Source organism: Dasypus novemcinctus, chromosome 30, assembly GCF_030445035.2.
Source record: "Dasypus novemcinctus isolate mDasNov1 chromosome 30, mDasNov1.1.hap2, whole genome shotgun sequence".
NCBI classification, from domain to species: domain Eukaryota; kingdom Metazoa; phylum Chordata; class Mammalia; order Cingulata; family Dasypodidae; genus Dasypus; species Dasypus novemcinctus.
In genome coordinates, this window is record NC_080702.1 from 14,979,641 (window position 1) to 15,003,591 (window position 23,951).

A 23,951-nucleotide genomic window follows, 5' to 3' on the forward strand; every position below is an offset into this window, starting at 1 on the left:
TTTAAACAGCAGCATCAGTTTGCTGTACATTGAATGTTATGCCAAAATATAAAGAAACACATTTTAGCTCCCCCAAAACATATAACTTATATATATTTACATATACACATATATTAACATTTTCATGTACATATATATGTGCATATATATAAAACGAGATTATGTTTGATATAAAATAATATTGGAAAAGTATAAATTGAGAAATTAAAATAACAGCAAATTTTGTTTAACTGTAAAGCATATTTAAACTGATGATTTATATCACCAGGCTTGTTACTTTATTTGTTAAAATTATAACTATGTGTAAGTATATATACTGAAATAGTTAATTAGCTGAATTAATGAGAAACTGTTTTAACTGAATAAAATCATAATATGAAATGTAATGAAAATGAGGTTAAAAACTATTCTATTGTAATTATGTATTAGTAATATCTCTTTTAAAATATCCTATTTAATATATGCAAATATTGTTTGATATTAATAGGAGCAATAATATACTTAGGAGTAATATAATGATGCCTGTATTTGAGAGTGTATGTCCAAATTTGTTGCGTGCTCTTTATTACATCACACTTAGTTAACTTCCTTGTTCTTTGTATCTTCTGCTTATTTGTGTTTAAAATTCCACATTTTGCCTTTTTTCTTTGGAGGTTGCAAACTCAGTATCTCTTAGTTTATAACCTAGAAATTAAAGTATACTTTAAAAATTAATCACAGGGTAAAGTTACCCGATATGTTCAACTGCCTTCCTGCAAATATAAAGTCAATGCAACTCTAATCTACAGATATAACTTGTTTTATTGTACTTTGCTTTATTGCATTTTGCATGTGTTGCACTTTTTTACAAATTGAAGGTTAGTGGCAACCCTGCATTGGGCAAGTCTGTCAGCACCATTTTTCCAAAAGCTTGTACTTGTTTCTTTCTCTATGTCATATTATGCTAATTACACTAATATTTCAAATATTTATTTTATTATTATATCTTTTAGGTTATCTGAGATTTTTGGTGCTATTGTTATAATTGTTTGGGGAGCAACATGACCACATAAGATGGCAAACTTAATAAATGCACGTGATCTGACTGCTCCACTGAACAATCATTCCCACATTTCTCCTACCTTCCTCAGGCCTTATTCCCTGAGACACAAGTTTATTGAAATTAAGCCAATTAGTAACCCTAAAATGACCTCTATGAGGTCAAATGAAGAGATGCACATCTCTTACTTTAAATCAAACTTTGAAATTATTAAGCTTATTAAGGAAGGCATGTTGAAAGTTAAGATAGGCCAAAAATGTGGACTCTTGTGCCAACAGTTAGCCAAGTTGTGAAAGTAAATGAAATGTTTTGGAAGGAAATTAAAAGTGCCACTTCAATAGGCACACAAATGATAAGAAAACATAAAACCCATATTGCTGATGTAGAGAAAACCGTAGTGATCAAACCAACACAACATTCCATTGAAGCCAAAATCTAATCTGGAGCAAGGCCCAGCTCTCAGTAATTCTATGAAGGCTGAAAGGAATACAGAAGATGAAAAAGGAAAACTAAGGTAGCATAGGTCACTGCATGAGATCTAAGGAAATAACTCACTTCCAAAGCATAAAAGTGCAATGTGAAGCAGCAAGTGCTGAGATAAATGCTGAAGCAAGTTATCTAGAAGATCCAGCTAAGTGCAGATTGAAGGATTTTTTATGTGGAGGAAACAACCTTCTCTTGGAAGAATTTACATCTAGGACTTTCATAACTGAAAAGAGAAGTCAGTTTGATTTGACTTCAATGCTTGGAAGCACAGGCTGACTCTAATATTAGGGGAAAATACAGCTGCTGACTTTAAGTTGAAGCCAGTGCTCACTTACCACACTGAAAATTAGGACCCTTAAGAATTATGCTAAAATGGAATAACAAAGCCTGGATGACAGCAAATCTGTTAACAACACAGTTTGCTGAATATTTTAAGCCCATTGTTGAGACCTACTGCTCAGAATCAATAATACCATTCTAAATATCACAGTTCATTGACAACACACCTGTTCACCCAAAAGCACTGATGAGTATGTACAATGAAATTCATGACTTTGCCACAACATCCATTTGCAGTGCATGTATCAAGGAGTTAATTTTTACTTTCAAGTCTTATTCTTGAAGAAATAGATTTTGTAAGACATAACTGCCTTAGATGGTGATTCCTCATATGGATCTGGAAAAGTAAATTGAAAGCCTTCTGGAAAGGATTACTTTTTTTGATACCCTGAAGAACAAACATGGTTCATGGTAGGATATCAAAATATCAACATCAAAAGATGTTTGAAGAAAGGTGAGTCTAACCCTCTTGGATGACTTTGAAGCATTGAAGATGTCAGTGAAGGACATCTCAGCATATGCGAATTCAAGATAACTAGAATTAAATGTGGAACCTGAAGAAGTAACTGAATTGTTGCAATCTCATATCAAAACGTGAATAGATAAGGAGTTTTTTTTTTTATGTATGAGGAAAGAAAGAGGTTTCTTGAGATGGAATTTTCTGGTGAAGATCCTGTGAACATCGTCAAAATGACAAGAAGAGATTTAGAACATTACACCAACTTCATTGATAAAGTAGCAACAGGCTTTGAAAGGATTGATTCCAATTTTGAAATAATGTCTACTGTGTATAAAATGCTATCAGACAGCATGGCATACTACAGAGAAATCTGTTGTGAAATAGTCAATCAATGCAACAAAATTAATTATTGTCTTATTTTAAGAAATTGTTACAGCCAGTCCAAACTTCAGCAACCTCCACTGTTATCATTCAGCAGCTATTTACATATAGGAAAGACCTTCTACCAGGAAAAAGGTAATGACTTGTTGAAGGATCAGAAGATGATAAGCATTTTATTTTAGCAATAAAGAGTTTTTAAATGAACCTATGTACATTTTTTTAGATGTAATGCTATTACACACTTCATAGACCAAGGTACAGCATAAACATAGCTTATAATCACCGGGTAACCAAAAATTTTGTCTAATCACTGTATTGTGATATTTATTTTATTGTGGTTGTCTGGCATCAAACCTACAAAATCACTAAGTTATGTCTGTCATAATGCTCTACCAACCTTTTACATTGCTTTTATGTATTTAAGACTATTTATAAGATGTATGTATTGATATTACATGGAGAACTTCCAAATCCTGAGCAAACTATTTGTATTAGTCTGCCAATGCAGTGTCAATGCAAAGTACCAGAAATCTTTTGGTTTTTAGAAAAGGTATTTTATTTGAGTTAAAAACTTATTGTTACAAGGCCCTAAAGAGTTCAGCTCAAGTTGCTTTCCCACCAGAGTCAGTTGCCAAATGTTGAAGCAAGCTGGCCAGTGATCTCTGCGTGGGTTCATCCTTCCCCTCTGTTCTTCCTCTCTCTCAGCTGCAGGCTGGCATAAGGCCTGTCTCTCAGGGCTTCCTCTCTCTCCCAACATAGAGCTCATTTATTTCTGGGCCTTCTGTATCAATTTCAGCTGTATGGTTCTGTTTCCAAGGTCAGCTGCAAACTACCAGACAAATGACTTATCTCTCCCTGGGGCCCCAGGATAAACTTTGCCAGAGCTCTCTCTCTTCCCAACATTTCTTCTTAAGTGTCAATTTATATTGGTCCACCAAGAGTCAGGGAGTCAACCTGAGTCAAGTGTTACTCACATGGTAGAATCAAAGCCCTACTCTTAAGAGGTAACTTAATTAAGGACCCCTCAAATGAATTTAATATTATCAAATGAATTTAATAATCAAAGGGCAACACACCCAGAAGAATAGAATAGTTTATAAACATAATATTTCTCATTTTGGGATTCACAGAAATAATTGCAAACTGTAACACCACCCAAACCAGAATACTGATATGCTCTAGCATCATTTTATGTTTCCTCCGTGCCACTATCCACACTGGAAACACTAGTCTGACAGCTATTACCACTGAGCAGTTTTTTACTTTATATAAATGGAATCATTTAGCAATAATGTTTTTGTACATTGAGTTTCCATTCCTTATGTTTTTTGTGACAATATGTACTGCTACAAGTTCTTATGGATCATTCATTAGGATTGTTGTATAAAATTCCATTGTATCATTATCAAATATTTAATATGATAATTCCATTGGTTATGTGCATGTGAATAATTTTCATTATGGAGCTATGATCATTAGTGAAGGTATTCAAATGGCAGAATTTGTGTTTTGGTGAAATGTATGAGTTTTTGTAACCTCTATGTGTTTACTGAAATTATTCATCATGTTTACATCCATTCTGACACAGATGATGATGCCAAACTATTTTCCTATATTTCTGTAGCAATTTTCACACCCACCTTAAGTGGATGAGATTTCTTATTTATCTACATCATTATCCACATTTGATTATTTTTGTCATTTTCATTTTAGCCTTCTGGTTGTTGTGTCATGCTACAAGTTAATGGTTTACTAAAGAAGTTGAACATGTTTTCACATGTTTATCAGCCCCTTACTGACTCTTTCTGGGAAATGCCTGTTCATTTACTCTGTCCATTTTTTCTCAGTTGAATTTTCTTTCATTCTCTTTTCAGTTTGTAAGCATTCTTTATGTACTCTGGAAACAAGTTCTTAACTTCTATGTCCCCGATTCTCTTTCTCTCTCTCTGATAAGCTCTTAATTCTACTAAAATCTAATTTGCATTCACCCCTTTAAATTTTTTTCCTTTATAAATATTTTTCTTTTCTAATGCCATAGAAATGTTCTCTTTTGTTTTCTTATAAATATTTCATTATTAGTCTTTAAAATTTCAATCAACCATTCACTAAGAATGGACTTTTTATGTGGTGGGAGTATGGATTGATGTTTTTCCAAAAACAACTATAAATACAGTTCATTCTGAAAATAAATCATAATTTGATTTCATTTGCTCTCACTTGCCATTGTGTCAAATAGGTTAACATCTCCCCATCCTTGGAGATGTTTATTCATACTATTTCTACCTATCATCTTATCTTTTAGCAATCCCACTTTGTCACACCAGCAAGATGGGACTTGGAGAAAAAAAATCTTCAAAATCTTTTTGGTCATAGGATTGATTTTTCCCATATTTTAATGTGAAAGTTGACCCTATTAGGATATATTTCTCAGTGGGTATCTCAACTTTTTCACGTATGCATCAGCTTTATTTCAAAATAAATTTTTAATGATTCTTGTAGTGCAAGCCAGCTTTCAATATGTTATTAAATTATTTCTCTGGGGCATAGGTCATATTAATTACCTGGTGATTGTAATATAGGTAAATCCTCCCACTGAGGAAAAACTAGGGCAAACTTCATGATAATGCAGTTAAAAATTGGGGGATTCTGGGAAGTGGACATGACTCAACTGACAGTGTCCACCTGCCATATAGAGGTTCCAGGGTTTAATTCCCTGGGCCTCCTGACCCATGTGGTAAGCCACCCCATGCATGGTGCTGCTGTGTGCAAGGAGTGCTGTGCCATGTAGGGGCGCCCCAGAGTAGGGGTGCCCCATGCGCAAGGAGTGCACCCCATGGGGAGAGCCACCCCACGTGAAAAAAGCACAGCCCACCCAGGAGTGTTGCTGCACGGAGAACTGATGCAGCAAGATGACTCAACAAGAAAGAGATGCAGTTTCCCAGTGCCCCTGAATTAATATAAGTGGATGCAGAAAACACACAGTGAATGGACACAGAGAGCAGAAAAAGGAGTCAAGGGGAGAGAAAGAAAGAAAATAAATCTTTAAAAAACAAAATTGAGGGAGTCATATGCCCAAGTCCCTCACTTATAGCACAAATCTATTATTTGGGCAGCATATACCTGAGTTCCTTTGTATTAACATCATGGAACTTGCAGGGGGAAAGAGTGAGCAAGAGGAATAATATTAACACGAAGATATTGTTGCCAGGCGTGCAATGAAAAATAAAGCCTTTTGTTTCAGATCCAGAATCCTCATGCCTTCTGCCAGCATCCATGAAACCGACTGTCTAGTTTGTTAGCTTGCAAATAGGGTTGAATATAAAATCATACATATTCTTTGATAATGTTTGTGATGAAGATATAATGCTGACAGAGACCTAATATCTGGAAGAGGAAAGGACAAGGACACTTTGTGGTTATGGTATGAGAAGCCTCCCTTGAACTAATAGAAAATTCTCTAACCCAATGTTGGGTGAGGTGGAGCGAAGGGCCCTGCACATTTAATGTGGAAACTGTGTGAAAGGTAGGATTGAAAGAGGTAGCTACGTGTGCTTTGTTTACTGTCTACTCTCCTTCTGCAGCAGGAGGAACCATCAAGAAATTTTGTTCATTCTCTTCTTGGCAGGAGAAAGGTCAAGCAGTCCCCAAAACTGATGGTTAAGGTAAATCAAAATTATGTTTTGAGGTCATGTGGGTGATCTGCGAATAGTCACTAGGTCACTAGGCATGAAAAGGGAATGCGTCTTGCTCACTCTCACACTTTGTGTCCCTTGATGTCTTCCTCCACCTGCAACCTGACCTCCAAATCTTTAATGAAAAGTTGAATTTGTGTAGGATTTGAGGGAGAGAAGGGTTTAGAACTTTTATAGTCCTTTTGGATACTTGTGCCAAATTTGTCATCTTTTATCATAGACCCAGGGGAGGGATGTTACTTGCAGAGGTTGTTAATCATGGCTAGGGATGTGGAATTGAGCATGGCCGCAAGCAGTCAGAAAGAAAGATGCCCCGAAACCTTGGTATTCTCCAGGTGCTGCAAGGCACAAGACTTTAAGATGAGAATTCTAAGAAAAAGGAGAGAAATAGGAAAAATCTCCTCATCCTGGTGCTATTCCCCCATGGTTGCCTCTTTTGGCTCCTTAAGATCTCCAAGCTCCTGCCTAGGGGACACACTAATCTTGCTGCAGCCCTTGACTCATGCTGGTGTTAAACTCTTTCATCTGTGTTCATGTAATAAAAATTAATAAAATAAAATAAAAACACTCAAACTCAACTGGTAGGGTTTTCACAAGGTGCACAATGAGGGAACAGAATTTATCTAATGATGTAGATGGGGCCTTATGAGATAATTCAACATCCAATTAATTTTTTTCCATGAGAATCTATTTTTGGAATTAATGTATTATATACTTTACTTCCCTTTTCCATAATGCCACAGGGGATTATCCTAATTGTGGCAAGGTGCTAGTAGAGAAGTATTGATGAGATAAACTCCCCTGCCATTTGCTCTCAGTGGGCAGGTAAGAATGAAGCACGTGCACCTCTACCTTGTGATTACAACTTTTCAATCTGTAGATGATGTTTATTTATTGGATATTTATTGGAAAGTCAGAAGCCTCAGTCCCAATAGCCCTGCAGTAGACATTATCTTATGATCTCCAGGGAGGGGGGAAAAAAGAAAAAAAGAACAAAAAAAGAAATCCAGAAATCTGACTCCTAGTTAAATATTATTGAATGTATTTCGGAGGATTTACACTACTCAATTCTTCAAGGAAAATTATGACAGTATTTTGTCATTTGCAGCTGCTGGCAAATGGAGGCAGTCTTTAACTAGAGATATCCCTTGTAGCTACTTATTCCTTTTTTTTTTTTTTGAGTTTATTTTTAATCAAATTCTACTCAATTTATTCATTTTTTAAAAAATATTACATTCAAAAAATATGAGGTCCCAATTCACCCCCACCGCCCCCACCCCACCACACCCCCACAGTAACACTCTCCCCCATCATCATGACATATCCATTGCATCTGGTGAGTACATCTCTTGGCATCGCTGCACCCCATGGCCTGGTCTACACCATAGCCCACACTCTCCCACGTTCCATCCAGTGGGCCATGGGAGGACATACAATGTCCGGCAATTGTCCCTGGAGCACCACCCAGGACAATTCCAAGTCCCAAAAATTCCTCCACATCTCATCTCTTCCTCTCATTCCCCGCACCCAGCAGCCACCATGGCCACTTTCTCAACACCAATGCCACGTTTTCTCAATTATTAACCACAATAGTTCATGAATAGAATATCATTAAGTCCACTTTAATCCTTACTGTATTCCTCCTTCCTGTGGACCTTGCCTTGGTTGTGTCCATTCCACATCTATGTCAAGAGGGGGCTTAGATTCCACATGGACACTGCATGCAATCCTCCTGCTTTCAGTTGTAGGCACTCTAGGCTCCATGGTGTGGTGGTTGACATTCTTCAACTCCATGATAGCTGAGTGGGGTAAGTCCAATAAATCAGAGTGTAGGAGTTGAAGTCTGTTGTGGTCAGGGCCTGGCTATCATATTGTCAGTCCAGAGATTCAAATCCCCTAGATATATCTTAAGCCCCAGCACCAACTACAATTCCAGTAAAGTAGCATGAAAGGCTTGTGAAAAGAGATCACATCTGAGTCCAGCTCCATCACACAGAAACACCAGCTCCAAAGAAGGGCCAACCGACATGGCAGTGAACTCCATCTGCCATGACCATAGAAGCTGTGGGTCTCTTTAGCCCTCAAAAGGACCAATATCTGGGGTTGTATCTACTTTATCTGTCTCTGAGACTCTGCTCAGGTGTGCATAAGGGCAATCCTTCTGACAACCTTCAGACTCTTTTTTGGAGACTCATAGACATATGAACTCATTTGTCCTTTCCATTTCCCCCTTACTTTAGGTCAAACAGCATTTTTAACTCTTGTTATTATATGCAGACAGGGATATTCTCCAGTGTTTAGGGGACACAGACCTGGCAACCTCAAATCTGGTTAACAGGGAGCCTGGGAGCACCACAGTGCAACACAACCTTCAGGGATCCCTGCAGCTGGTTGCCAGCCCTATGGGGGAGGTCACATCTGCAAACTCTGACCTATGTGTCAGAAACCCACAATTCACCCTCTCACTAAGGTCTCTTCTGTGACTGTATCACCAATTCGAGTTCAGGATTCCTCCCACCCTGTAAGCCCCCGAAACAGCCACCTGGGGGTGCCTCTACACTGCAGCCAATTTAATGACGCTGCAGATCAGTAGCCAGGCCTGGGGGGGCGGGGCTCCAGCTGGAAGTGCCGATATCAGTGTCTGAAACCGAAATTTTCAAGCTTCACAAAATATTCCCCTAATCGGCTTCCAGATGTCTCCCACCCTGCCAGCCCCTGAAACAGCCTCCTGGTGACTTCTCTTTATTGCAAGCGATTTAAGGCAGGGGAGAGGAATAAATAATGAAATAAAATAAATCTTTAAAAAAATGAAGCCAGCAAAATAACCAAATGAAATTAATACAAAAAAGAATTGGTAGTTTTAAAAATAACACATAAAATGCAAATAATTTTAAAAACATTATTGACTAATAAAAATAAATAAAAACATAAAATCAAAATAACTTTTTTGACATTATGTCTTTCATCACTCTAAGATATGTTGTCTTGTATGTATGATAAGAGTTTTTTTCTGTTTATTCCCCTGCCATCTTCTTTTTTTCTTATTGTCTTCAAAGAACATTTAGGTTACAGAAAAGTCACATACAGATTATAGGAGATTCATTTATACCTCTTTTTCCCTTTCCTTTATTAATAACATTTTACATGTGGATGCTACATTTGTTACAATTTATGTACAAATACTGAAACATTGTTTTGAACCACAATCAATGGTTGACATTGTGGTTTACATATTGGACCATGCACTTTTATAATTTTTTATTATTTTTTTTATTAATTTTGTAAAAATATTACATTAAAAAAATATGAGGTCCCATTCGACCCCACCACCCCCACCGCACCCCTCCCCCCCCAGCAACACTCACTCCCATCATCATGACACATCCATTGCATTTGGTAAGTACATCTCTGGATATCTCTGCACCTCATGGTCATTGGTCCACATCATGGCCCACACTCTCCACCATTCCATCCAGTGAGCCCTGGGAGGATTTACAATGTCCGGTGATTGCCCCTGAAGCACCATCCAGGGCAACTCCAAGTCCCAAAGGCGCCTCCACATCTCATCTCTTCCTGCCATTCCCCATACCCATCAGCCACCATGTCCACTTTTCCCACTCCATTGCCACCTTTTCTCTGAGGTCCTTGGATTGGTTGTGTCCGTTGCTCCTCTATGTCAAGAGGAGGCTCAGATTCCACATGGTTACTGGATGCAATCCTCCTGCTTTCAGTTGTAGGCACTCTAGGCTGCATGGTGTGGTGGTTGTCCTTCTTCAACTCCATCTTAGTTGAGTGAGGTGAGTCCAATAAATCAGATTGTAGGAGCTGGAGTCTGTTGAGGCTCAGGGCCTGGTTATCATATTGTCAGTAAAAAGATTCAATCCCCTAAATATATCTGAATCCCCAATACCAACTACAATTCCAGTAAAGTAGCATGATAATCTTATGAAAAGAGATCCCCTCTGGGTCCAGTTTCATCACGCAGAAACAGCAGCTCCAAAGAAGGGCCATCTGACATGGCAATGAACCCTATCTGCCATGACCATAGAACCCGTGGGTCCCTTTAGCCCTCAAAGGAACCAATACCTGGGGATTGTATCTACTTTATCTGTCTCTTAGACTCTGCTCAGTTGTGCATAAGGGCAATCCTTCTGACAGCCTCCAGACTCTTTTTTTTTAGAGACTCATAGCCATATAAACTCATTTCTCCTTTCTATTTCCCCCTTACATTAGATCAAACAGCATTGTAAAGTCATATTATTCTATGTAGACAGGGATATTCTACTGATCCGCATCGAACCTTCAATTCAAGGTCATTTTCCAGTTGCATTATCAGTTGTTAGTTGATAGTGATCCCTCGGTGCCAGGGAGGCTCATCCCCGGGTGTCATGTCCCATGCTGGGGGGAAGGCATTGCATTTAGATGCTGAGTTAGGCTTTGAGATTGGCCACATTTGAGTAACATAAAGGCTGTTAGGAGGAAATTCCCAGGCACAGTGCTTCTCTAGACCTTGTTCTTATTTCAGGCATATAGGCTCACAAGCATAGTCATTAGTATCAGGGGCTCACTGTTGGACCTTCATTCCTTCTCAGTCCTTGCCGCTGCACTTGGGGGACTACCGCTGCTCCCCTAGGGACCACGGCACAGCACCCCCGGCCAGGGACTCAGTAGCCCCCAGCTTTAGTTTTTAATTGTTGCCACTATGAGTATATCCAAACATTACCATGCAACCTGGGCATATGCCCTGTATAGCTCCCTGTCAGCCATATATCACCTGTCAATAGTATCCTATACCAGTATTCCTCCGCTGCCATTGTTGGACCACTCTAGGATCCAGAACTTCCTGAATATTGAAGCCCCAATATCATGTCAGGATCTGTTACTAGCAAAATGGGCTATAGCGATGGGTTTAAAGGTTAGATATAGAATATGTGTTGACTTGGAAAAATTCTACATCCTATCTTTTTCTTTTCCTTTTTTTTTTCCCCCTAATTATTGAACTTCTCTTCACAAGAGCCCTAGACCACAGCAATTCATGTATGCAATATACAGCACTCCCACACATCCACCACAAAACCTTTTCCCTTCCACAGTGATACTCTAACAGCCTATTCACAACATATTTACTTAAAGTGATGTACAGAGTCTGAGACAATAGCTTTCAAACCAGGTGACATCTGTGCTTACATTGTGGTGCATACTTTAGGACATGCAGTTTTCTAACATTTTTAGTTATCCTATGTTTTACATTATGGTTTACATTATCATTCTGTCGTCCCCTATATGTTTATGATGTAATATTACATATTTTATATCCATCCTTGTGTACTCTCACGAAACTCCTCTCTTACCCCACATTTACCTTGGTTACACACATTTAACATCCGTTTTCCCATCCCCTTGGTGCCCACAGTGACAGCCAACCTCTGTTTCCTGAGGAGCCACGTCCAGAGATACTTGCAACAGTGTTCCGGTCCTAAATTGCTCAGCTGCCCCAATGCCCTGGGAGCCACCCTTTCTCTCGAGAGATACAGTTCCCTCTGTTTGATGGCATTAGTCCTCCCCAGGATGTGGGTCCACCCCCACTCTCACTACTTGGGTCTCTACCCATTGGTATCACCCACTCTGGCAAAATGAGCATTCAAACATTCCCCAGGAGCCCGTCCCACATCGGACCATCCCTTCCAAGCATCCAAAACAGGTAACCCTCTTAATTATATTTTGATACGATTTGCTCAGCATTTTACTCCCAACCAACACCTAACACTCTCCAGTGTTCGTATGCTACCCCTCCCTCCCCCCACTTTTTGGGCAATATTACCCATGCGCCCATCCCTAGCCACCCTCAAACCCGCAAAGCCCCACCCAAAGGCAACCTCTTGCCCCCATTTTATCTCTTCTTTGTGTTCATACTTACCGCCAGTTCATCATAAATTCCACCCCTGCAGACGTAGGCTCACATCCTTCCTCCGCCCCCCGATTTCCTGTAAGCCTATCGTTCAGTCTCTAGCTCTCTGAGGCAGCTTTTTTATTTCATATCATTGAGGTCATGTAGTATTTGTCCTTCCATGCCTGGGTTGCTTCACTCAACACAAGGTTCTCAAGATTCATCCTTGTTATCACGTGCGTTTGTAGTGTATTTGTTCTTACAGCCGAGTAGTATTCCATTGTGTGTATATACCACATTTTATTGATCCACTCATCTGTTGATGGGCATTTGGGTTGATTCCAACTTTTGGCAATAGTGAACAATGCTGCTATAAACATTGGTGCACATATATCGGTTTGTGTCCTTGTTTTCAGTTCTGCTGGGTATATACCCAGCAGTGGTATTGCTGGATCATATGGCAAATCTATGGTTAGCTTTCTGAGAAACCGCCAAACTGTCCTCCAGAATGGTTGGATCCTTCTGCATTCCCACCAGCAGTGGATGAGTGTTCCCCTTTCTTCACATCCTCTCCAGCATTTGTATTCTTCTGTTTTTTTTATAGCTGTCAATCTTATGGGAGTAAGATGGTATCTCATTGTAGTTTTGATTTGCATTTCCCTGATAGCTAGAGATTTGGAGCATTTTTTCATGTGCTTTTTAGCCATTTGTATTTCTTCTTTGGAGTAGTGTCTGTTTAAATCTTTTTCCCATTTTTTAAATGGGTTGTTTATCTTTTTATTTTCAAGATATATGAGTTCTTTATATATGCAAGTTATAAGTTTCTTATCAGATATATGGTTGCCAAATATGTTCTCCCACTGTGTGGGCTCCCTTTTTACTTTCTTGACAAACTCCTTTGAGGTGCAGAAGGCTTTAATTTTGAGGAAGTCCCATTTATCTATTAGTTCTTTTGCTGCTCGTGCTTTTGGTATGATATTCATGAAGCCATTTCCTATTACAAGCTCCTGTAGATGTTTCCCTACACTGCTTTCCAAGGTTTTTATGGTCTTGGCTCTTATATTTAGGTCTTTGATCCATCTTGAGTTGATCTTTGTATAAGGTGTGAGATGGTAATCCTCTTTCATTCTTCTACATATGGCTATCCAGTTCTCCAGGCACCATTTGTTGAATAGGCCACTCTCTCCCAGTTGAGAGGGTTTGGTGGCTTTATCGAATATTATATGGCTATATATGTGAGGTTCTATATCAGAGCTTTCAATTTGATTCCATTGGTCTGTGTGTCTCTCCTTATGCCAATACCATGCTGTTTTCACTACTGTAGTTTTGTAGTATGTTTTGAAGTCAGGTAGTGTGATTCCTCCAATTTCGTTTTTCTTTTTCAGTATGTCTTTGGCTATTCGGGGTCTCTTTCCTTTCCAAATAAATTTCATAGTTAGTTTTTCTAGTTCCGTAAAGAAGGCTGTGTTGATTTTTATTGGGATTTCATTGAATGTGTAGATCAGTTTTGGTAGGATAGACATCTTGATAATATTCAGTCTTCCTATCCATGAACAAGGAATATTCTTCCATTTATTTAGGTCTTCTTTAATTTCCTTGAACAGTCTTGTATAGTTCTTGGTGTATAAGTTTTTTACCTCTTTAGTTAAATTTATTCCTAAGTATTTGATTTTTTTATTTTCTATTGTGAATGGTATTTGTTTCTTGATTTCCTCCTGATCTTGCTCATTATTGGTGTACAGAAATGCTACTGATTTTTGCGCATTGATCTTATAACCTGCAACTTTACTAAACTCATTTATGAGTTCTAGAAGCTTTTTTGTAGATCTCTCAGGATTTTCTATGTATAGGATCATGTCATCTGCAAATAATGAAATTTTGACTTCTTCCTTTCCAATTTGAATGCTTTTTATATCTGGTTCTTGCCTCAGTGCTCGAGCAAGTACTTCTAAGACAATGTTAAATAGGAGCGGAGACAATGGGCATCCTTGTCTTGTTCCTGAGTTTAGAGGGAAGGATTTTAGGATTTCTCCATTGTAAACAATGTTGGCTGTAAGTTTTTCGTATATACTCTTTATCATGTTCAAAAAATTTCCTTGTATTCCAATCTTTTGGAGTGTTTTTATCAAGAAAGGGTGCTGTATTTTGTCAAATGCTTTTTCTGCATCTATAGATATAATCATGTGATTTTTTTCCTTCAATCTGTTTATATGGTGTATTACGTTGATTGATTTTCTTATGTTGAACCATCCTTGCATACCTGGAATAAATCCCACTTGGCCGTGGTGTATAATTCGTTTAATGTGTTGTTGAATACGATTAGCAAGTATTTTGTTAAGTATTTTTGCATCTAGATTCATTGGAGAAATTGGTCTGTAATTTTCCTTTTTTGTGGTGTCTTTGTTTGGCTTTGGTACTAGGGTAATGTTGGCGTTTTAGAAGGAGTTTGGCAATGTTCCATCTGTTTCAATTTTTTGGAATACTTTCAGCAGGATTGGTGTTAGTTTTTTCCGGAATGTTTTGTAGAATTCACCTGTGAAGCCATTTGGCCCTGGGCTCTTCTTAGTTGGGAGATTTTTAATGATTGATTCTATCTCTCTGCTTGTGATTGGTTTGTTAAGATCATCAATTTCTTCTTTCGTCAATATGGGTTGCTTATGTGTTTCTAGGAATTTGTCCATTTCCTCTAAATTGTCATTTTTGTTGGAATATAGTTTTTCAAAGTATCCTCTTATGATAGTCTTTATTTCTGTGGGGTCAGTGGTGATATCGCCTTTCTCATTTCTTATTTTTTGTATTTGCATCTTCTCTCTTTTTTTCTTCGTTAGTCTCGCTAAAGGTTTGTCAATTTTGTTGATCTTCTCAAAAAACCAGCTCTTGGTCTTGTTTATCTTTTTAAGTGCCTTCTTATTTTCTATTTCATTTGGTTCTGCTCTTATCTTTGTTATTTCCTTCCTTTTGCTTCCTGTTGAGTCACTTTGTTGTTGTTTTTCTAATTCCTTCAAATGTGCAGTTAATTCTTCAATTTTTGCTCTTTCTTCTTTTTTGATATATGAATTTATGGCTATAAATTTCCCTCTCAGTACTGCTTTTGCTGTATCCCATAAATTTTGGTATGTTGTGTTATCATTATCATTTGTTTCAAGGTAGTCATTGATTTCTTTTGAGATTTCTTCTTTGACCCACTGTTTTTCTAAGAGTGTGCTGTTTAATTTCCAAATCATGGTGTGAAACCTGGGCCTCTGTCCCTTGCAAATGTCCAGCTTGACTCCACTGTGGTCAGAGATATTGTTTTGTATGATTTCAATCTTTCTGAATTCATTCAGCCTTTCTTTGTGGCCTAGCATATGGTCTATCTTGGAGAATGATCCATGTGCGCTTGAGAAGAATGTATATCCTGCTGTGTTTGGGTGTAATGATCTATATATGTCTATTAGTTCTAGCTCCTTTAATATACTGTTCAAATGTTTTGTTTCTTTAGTGATTCTCTTTTGAGATGTTCTGTCCAAGGTAGATAGTGGTGTATTAAAATCCCCCACTATGATTGTAGATGCATCTATTGTTTCACTTAGTTTTTCCAGCGTTTGTCTCATGTACTTAGAGGCACCCTTGTTAGGAGCATAAATATTTATGACTGTTCGATCTTCTTGACAGATTTTCCCTTTCACTAAAATGTAGTATCCTTCTTTGTCTCTCACAATTGTTTCACATTTAAAGTCTATTTTGTCTGATATTAATATAGTTACTCCTGCCTTTTTTTGGTTATTCTTTGCTTGTATGATTGTTTTCCAGCCATTCACTTTCAGTCTCCATGTGTCTCTGGGTCTAAGATGTGTCTCTTGTAGACAGCATACAGATGGGTCATATTTCCTTATCCAATGTCTCAGTCTGAATCTTTTGATAGGTGAGTTTAATCCGTTGACCTTCAGTGTTATTACTTTCAAGGAATTATTTGTGTTAGCCATATTTTTTATTTGATTTGTGTTTATCATATTTTGTTTGTATTTTTTTCCCCCATCTAGTTTGTCTTTTTTTGTTGCTCTTATACTCTCCTCCAACTCTGCCTGTCCTGTTTTTTCCTTTCTTCCTGGAGAACTCCCTTTAGAACTTCTTGAAGGGGAGGTTTCTTGTTGGTATACTCTTTCAGTTTCTGTTTATCTGCAAATATTTTGAACTCTCCATCATTTTTGAATGTTAGTTTAGCTGGATATAGTATTCTTGGTTGGGAATTTTTTTCCTTTAGTACCTTGACTATGTCATACCACTGCCTCCTTGCCTCCATGGTTTCAGATGAGAAATCAGCACTTAATCTTATGGAGCTTCCCTTGTATGTGATGGTTTTCTTTTGCTGCTTTTAGGATTTTCTCTTTGTCTTGAGCATTGGATAATTTGACAAGTATATGTCTTGGGGTGGGCCTGTTGGGGTTTATGACCTGTGGAGTGCGCTGTGCTTCTTGGATATGTACGTCTGTCTCTTTCAGTAGATTTGGGAAGTTTTCAGCCATTATTTCCTGCAACACTCCTTCTGACCACTTTCCCTTCTCTTCTCCTTCTGGAATACCTATAATACGTATATTTGAGCGTTTTGCATTGTCATTCAGGTCCCTAAATCCTAGCTGGATTTTTTCTATCTTTTTATTGACCCCTTCTACTATCTGTTTGATTTCTGATGTACTGTCTTCCACATCACTAATTCTCTGCTCTGCCTCTTCTAGTCTGTTGATATTTGCTGCAAGTGTATTTTTGATTTCTTGAACTGTGGTGTTCATTCCCATAATGTCTGTTATGTTTTTGCGTATGTCTGCAATTTCCCCTCCCAGTGTTGTCTTCATGTTGTTAACCTCTTTCATTACTTCATCAAATTTGTTGGTGATAAATGTTCTGAGATCTTTCATTGCTTGTGCGAAGTTCTGCTCCCCTTCCTGATTTTTAGTTTGTTGATTGGATTCAGCCATGTTTTCCTGATTACTGATTTGGTTTGTCGATTTTTGTTGCTTTCTGGTCAACCTTTTATCTTGACGGGTTTAATGAGTTCCTTAGCTTCTTTGTCTAGTCTTGGAGATTAATTTGCTGTTATTTTTGCGTAAGTGTTATATCTTCTTTTTGTCATTTTGTTCTTCTTTTTCTAATTTCTTGTTGCTGGTTAAGTTCACTTTAAAGGAAAGTATTAGTGCCGGGGAAAGGCAATTGTGTAAGCAAGGAAAAAGTGTAGAGCAGTATTGGTGATATATATTAACAAAGCAAGAATATGAGATCTGGGAGGATGGAGGTTAGATTCATGTAGATTGTGTAGAGTTATAGCTGTAGGTAGAGTACCTATTATGAGGTAGATGACTGAATATGGGAGGAATATGGTATGAGCTACAAAGCTATTGTTTTCGTGAGAGAGGGAAAGAGAAAAGAAAGGTAATAGTTTCAAGAGTGGATACCAGACAGAAAACAAAAGAAAGGTATTAGAAATTAAGAGTTAGACACTTTGTGGCTCAAAGAACGGGAGGTGGGGGATGGAATATAGGAGAGACAGTAGATGATAGCGGATATCAAGATGCAGGGGAAGGGGGATAGTGTAGGTAGCCTAAATCAGTTCACACAGAAATGAGGCAGTGGAGGATGGGAAAACCCAGCAAATGTGAGGTGTTCCCTGAAGCACCTATTGTATACTTGAATTAAAATAAAATAAGTGGAAAATGAGGGACAAGAGGGAGAGAGAAAACCAAAAAAGAAAAACTAATATTAATAAAGAAAAAAAGAAAGATGAGAAGAAAGGAAGAAAGAAAAAGAGGGTGGGCAAACAGTGGGAAACAGGTAGGGGGAAGAGAAATACAGGTATACACGAGCCACAATTGCAACACTATCTAAAACAACAATGAAAAAACCCCTGAATAACTGTATAAAAAAAGGACTTTGGGGGACATGCTAGGAGAAAAGACTAGGGGATAATGCAATATTAGCAATCAGGGCATCAAAAAGAGTAAAAAATAAGATAAAATGAAAATAAAAAGAAAACAATATGAACCAATAAAGATAAAACACAAACGTTAAGGTCCAGAGCACTCAAGGACCCCAGGTAGACCCCAGGGCGTGATGGATTCAGGGGTGGCAAGTCTGAGACACTGAAGACTCAAGAGGTGTGAGTATGGGGTGTGGACCACCAGAGTCCAGGGGACCCAGACCCCCAACCTCAAATCTGGTCAACAGGAAGCTTAGGAGCCCTGCAGTGCAACACAGCCCTCAGGGATCCCCGTAGCTGGGTGCCAGCCCCGTGGGCGAAGCCAGATCCGCAAACTTTATATTTAATATCTGAACCCTGCAATTTCCCTACTCCTCAGGGTTTCAGCCTTTGGACAGCTCCCTCCCTGTGCTCCCACGCAACGGCCACTTGAGGGCGCCTCTACACCACAGCCAGTTCAATGACCCAGATCCCAATCCCCTCCGGGTGGGCTGGGCTTCAGCTGGAAACGCCGAAAACAGACTCCAAAACCGGAAGTACCAAACTTCGCAAAATATTCCCCAATCGGCTTCCAGACATGTCCCCCTCCCTCACTGGACCCTGTAACAATCTCCCAATTGTGTCCCCTTATTGCCAAAAATCCAATTCCGTTGCAGATCGGCAGCCGAACCTGTGGGGATGGGGCACCAGGTGGAAGCGCTACCACCCCTGTCTGCAACCAAAACGTCCCCCACTTCACAACAAAACACCGTCTGTCTCCCCAAATCGATCTGCAAAGGAGTCCTGTCCCATCAACCCCTCACCAGTCCACCCAGTACCCGCAAATTCCTCAGCACCGCAGAGCCTCCAAAAAAAAGGAAAAAAAACCCTTGCTGTGGCGGCTTCCCAAGCTGTAGCAGCGCCCAATACCGCGGCTCCGCCCACCCAAGGAGGGAACTTTCCACGCCCAGCTGGGACCTCCGTTTATATATTATAGATGTATCCTCTCTGTTACCTTCCCACCAAATCAACGTCCAGACACCTTCCAACCAGCAAAAATCCCCGAAACAGCGCAGTCCCAAAGAGCCTTCAACGCTGCCCAGCCGCCCCCTGCAGAGACATTACCAGGGAAGCTCACTCAGTCACCATCTTGCTCCCTCTATAATTTTTTTAAATTAAATTTTTAATTGTCCTTTTTTAAGAAGCATAGATTACAAAAACTGTTACATTTAAAAACATAAGAGGTTTCCATATATCCCACACTCCACACATTCACTCCTCCCAGCTCAACTACCTCTTTCATCATTGTGGCACATTCATTGCATTTGGTGAATACATTTTGGAGCACTGCTGTACTGCATGGATTATAATTTACATTATATTTTACACTCTCCCCCAGTCCATTCACTGGGATATGGCAGGATATATAATGTTCAGCATCTGTCCCTGCACTATCATTTAGGACATCTCCAAGACCTGAAAATGAACCCACATTACTTTTCTTCTTCCCTCTCCCTGCCCACAGCAACTACTGTCACCACTGTCTTCACAACAGTGATATAATTTCTTCCATTGTTAGAGTCACAATAGTTGTGTAGTAGAATATCAGTAAGTCCACTCTGGTTCATATTTTATTCCTCCATCCTGTGGTCCCTGAGATGGTGATGTCCACTCCACCTACCATGGCCTGTATCCATCATTGTGAGATCATGTAGAACAATTCCATCAACCCTCAAATCCACATGTTCCAGTACAATTATTTCTCCCTCTCCCTCCCCTCAAAACCCATGACAACCACCACTTCATTCCCTGAAGAAGAAGATTCATCACTGCTTGCAACAACTCTGAGGCCTTGACATACTGGCCAGTCTTTCCCCAATAAGCACTGCCTATGCTCCTATGAGACTCCAGCCTCATTATTTTAGAACATAGAAGGACTCCCCAGGATGGGAATCCTACAACTTCCCATGCTTTCTGTGGCTCTGCACCCACAGATACAACAAACTATGACAAGGTCAACTTTCTCATACTCCCTTGTAGCCTGCCTCAGGGGTGCCCAGTCCTGCATCCCACGCATATCCCCATCCTAAACCAGTAATCCTTCCCTGCAATATTTCCTAAAAGAACATTCCCAATATTGTAGTTTCAACCACATACCTGCAAATCCCCAGGGGTCACCTGTTCCCTCCCCTAACCCTCCTCACAGTTCCATGGACAACTCAACCCACCTTCCCACACTAACTCCCTCATACCTCAGCACTTCCCCCACTGAATATCATCACTGTACCGCTATACCACTTTCATGCCCTTCCACTGCACAATAGCTTTCCACATTATCATAGATTTTGCCAATATGGGCATTGGCTCACAACCTCACTCTCCCTTTCTGTCTCCTGAAACCTATTTTCCAGAATCTACCTCTGTGAGTCAGCCCAACTCACTTAATTCCTTTCAGTGACATCATGTACTATTTGTCTTTCAGTTCCTGTCTGGTATCACTCATTATAAGGTCTTCAAGATTCATTCATGTAATCCCATGTGTTAACACTGCATTCTTTCTTACAGCTGAGTAATATACCACTGAATGTATATACCAATATTTGTTTATCCCTTACTGTTGATGGACATTTGGGTTGTTTCCAACTCTTGGCAAAAGTGATTAATGCTTGCGGCGGCTTGCTCGGTCGGTAGAGGTGGGGTCTGGCTGCGGACGAGGGGTCGGTCCAGCTCTGGACGAGGGGTCGGTCCCGCTTGGGATGAGGGGTCGGTCCGGCAGCAGACGAGGGATCGGTCTCACAAGGGGTTGCGCGGTTCGGCTGACGGGGTCACCCGGCGAAGCCGGCGACGAAGGGGTCGCCCGGAGAAGCAGGCGACGAAGGGGTCGCCCGGAGAAGCAGGCAACGAACTGGGGACAAGGGAGGCCAGGCCCTTGTCGGGGGCTCTCAGGACTGGAGGGCGCACGGCAGAAGAACTACCGCGGAGACAAGGTAAACACGCAAGTCCTCCTTATTGAGGGAGAGGCAACAGTTTAATAGGAGCTGGGCAAGGCTGATTGGTCGAAGCCACGCCCTGTTCTGATTGGTTGCTGGCGAAAGGTCAGTGGGCGGTACTGGACGGGGGAGGGGTGGTGGTTAGGGATTGGCTGTCGCTGTTGCTGGGGGAAGGGGCAGGGTTTAGGGATTGGTGGCTGCTGTTGCTGGGGTGGAGGGCAGACTTGAGTTTCCCGCCCACGCCTGGCTGTTGCTGCTGTCAGGGGAAGGGAAAGGGCAGACTGGATTTATCTGCCCACTCCTGGCTGTTGCTGCTCTCGGGGGAGGGGAAAGGGCAGACTGGATTTTTCCGCCCACGCCTGGCTGTTGCTGTTGTCGGGGGAGGGGAAAAGGGCAGACTGGAATTTTCCGCCCTGCGCCTGCGCAGGGAGAAAGAAGGCATCGTGTGGCGCTATCTGGGAGGAGGGGCGGCCGCGGAAGCATGGCTGCCGAGAAGGGGAGACCCGAGGGCACTCTGCGCCCATGCCGAGCTCCCTTCAGGGGTGGCGGTGAGTCCGACCAGCCACCCTATTATGGGGGCAGCGGCTTGGCCTGCTGCAGCTGCTCCCCCGCCAGGCCAGCAAACCACACTTCAGCCTGAGGGGTGACCGCAAATGCTGCTTTGAACTTGGATGTCCCTATATCTTTTCTTAGCCTTGCTTTAATTCTTTTGGATATATACCCAGCAGTGGGATTACTGAATCATAAGACAGTTCTATAGTTAGTTTCCTGAGGAACTGCCAAACTGTCCTCCACGATGCCTGCAACATTCTAAGTTCCCACCAGCAGAGGATAACTGTTCCCATTCCTCAACATCTTCTCCAGCAGTTGTTGTTCTCTGTTTTTTTTTTTGTAATAACCACCAGTCTAATGGGTGTAAGATGATATCTCCTTGTAGTTTTGATTTGCATTTCCCTAATAGCTAGTGATTTTGAGCATCTTTTCATGTGCTTTTTAACGATTTGAATTTCTTCTTAAGAAGTGTGTATTCAAATCACTTACCCATTTTTTAAATAGTTTTTGTCTTTTTATTTTTGAGTTGTAGGAATTTTTATATATGCTGATATTAGACCTCTATCAGATATATGGTTACCAAATATTTTCTCCCATTGAGAAAATTTGTCTTGACAAACTGCTTAGAGGTGCAAAGCTTTTTCATTTTGTAGAGGTCCTATTTATGTTTTTTTTTTCATTTATTGTTCATGCTTTGCATGTAAAGTTCATGAAACCATTTCCTGATACATGATCTTGTGGATGATTCCCTACATTATTTTTCAAGAGATTTATGTTTTTGGCTCTTATATTTAGATCTTTGATCCATGTTGAATAAATTCTTGTATAAACTGTGAGATGGTGTTCCTCTCTTAATCTTTTGGTTATGGATATCCAGTTCTCACAGCACCAATTGTCAAAGAGGCCATTTTCTCCTAGTTGAGTGGGCTTGCTGGGTTTGTCCAATATCAGTTGACAGTATGTGTGAGGATCTGTATCAGGCCTTTCAACCAGATTCCATTGGTCAATATGAATATCCTTGTATCTATACTGTGCAGTTTTGACCACAGTTGTCTTTTAGTATGTTTTAAAGTCAGGCAGTGTGAGTCTTCTGATTTTGTTTTTCTATTTCAATGTGTTTTTGGCTCTTTGTATCCCCTTGCCTTTCCAGATAAATTTCAAAGTTAGCTTTCCCAATTCAAGAAAATAATTCTGTGTTAATTTTTATTGTAATAGTGTTTAATCTGTAAATCATAATGGATAAGATAGACATCTTAATGATGTTTAGTCTTCCTCTCCAGCAACATGGAATATTCTTCCTTTTTTTATGACTTCTTTAATTTCCTTTATCAGTGCTGTGTAGCTTTCTGCATATAAGTCTTTTACATTTTTAGGTAAATTTATCCCTATTTATTTGATTCCTTTAGTTGCTATTATAAATGAGATTTTTAAAAATTTCCTCCTCAGATTGCTCAGTATTGGTGTACGAAAATGCTACTTATGTTTGCACATTTATCATATAACCTGCCACTTTACTGAACTCATTTTTTGTAGATTTCCCTGGGCTTTCTATGTCAATGATGATGACATTTGCAAATAGATAAATTTTTACTTCTTCCTTTCCAATTTGGATGCCTTTTTATTATTTTTCTTGCCTGAGTGCTTGAGCAAGTTCTTCTAACATAGTGTTAAATAAGGGCAGTGACGATGCACGTGTTGGTTTTTTTTCCAGATCTTAGAGGGAAAGATTTTAGGAATTCACCTTTGAATATGATGTTAACTGTGTGTTTTTATACATACCTTTTTTCATGTTGAGGAAGCTTCCATCTATTCCTAACTTTTGTATTGTTTTTATAATGAAAGTTTTCTTTATTTTGTTAAGTGTTTTTCTGCATGTTTTTAGATGATCTTATGGGTTTTTTTTCTTTCAATTTGTTTATATGATGTATTATATTGATTGATTTTCTTAGTTTGAAACTAATACCTAGGATGAAACCCATTTGGTCATATTATATAATTCACTTGATGTGCTGTTAAATATGTTAGCAAGTATTGTTGTTGAGGACTTTAGCATCTAAGCTCATTAGAGAAATTGGTCTATAGTTTTCTCTTCTTGTGGCATCTTTGTTTGACTTGGTATTAGGGTGATGTTGACATCCTAGAATGAGTTAGACAATGTTACCTCAATGTCTGTTTTTTGGAAGAGTTTAAGCAGGA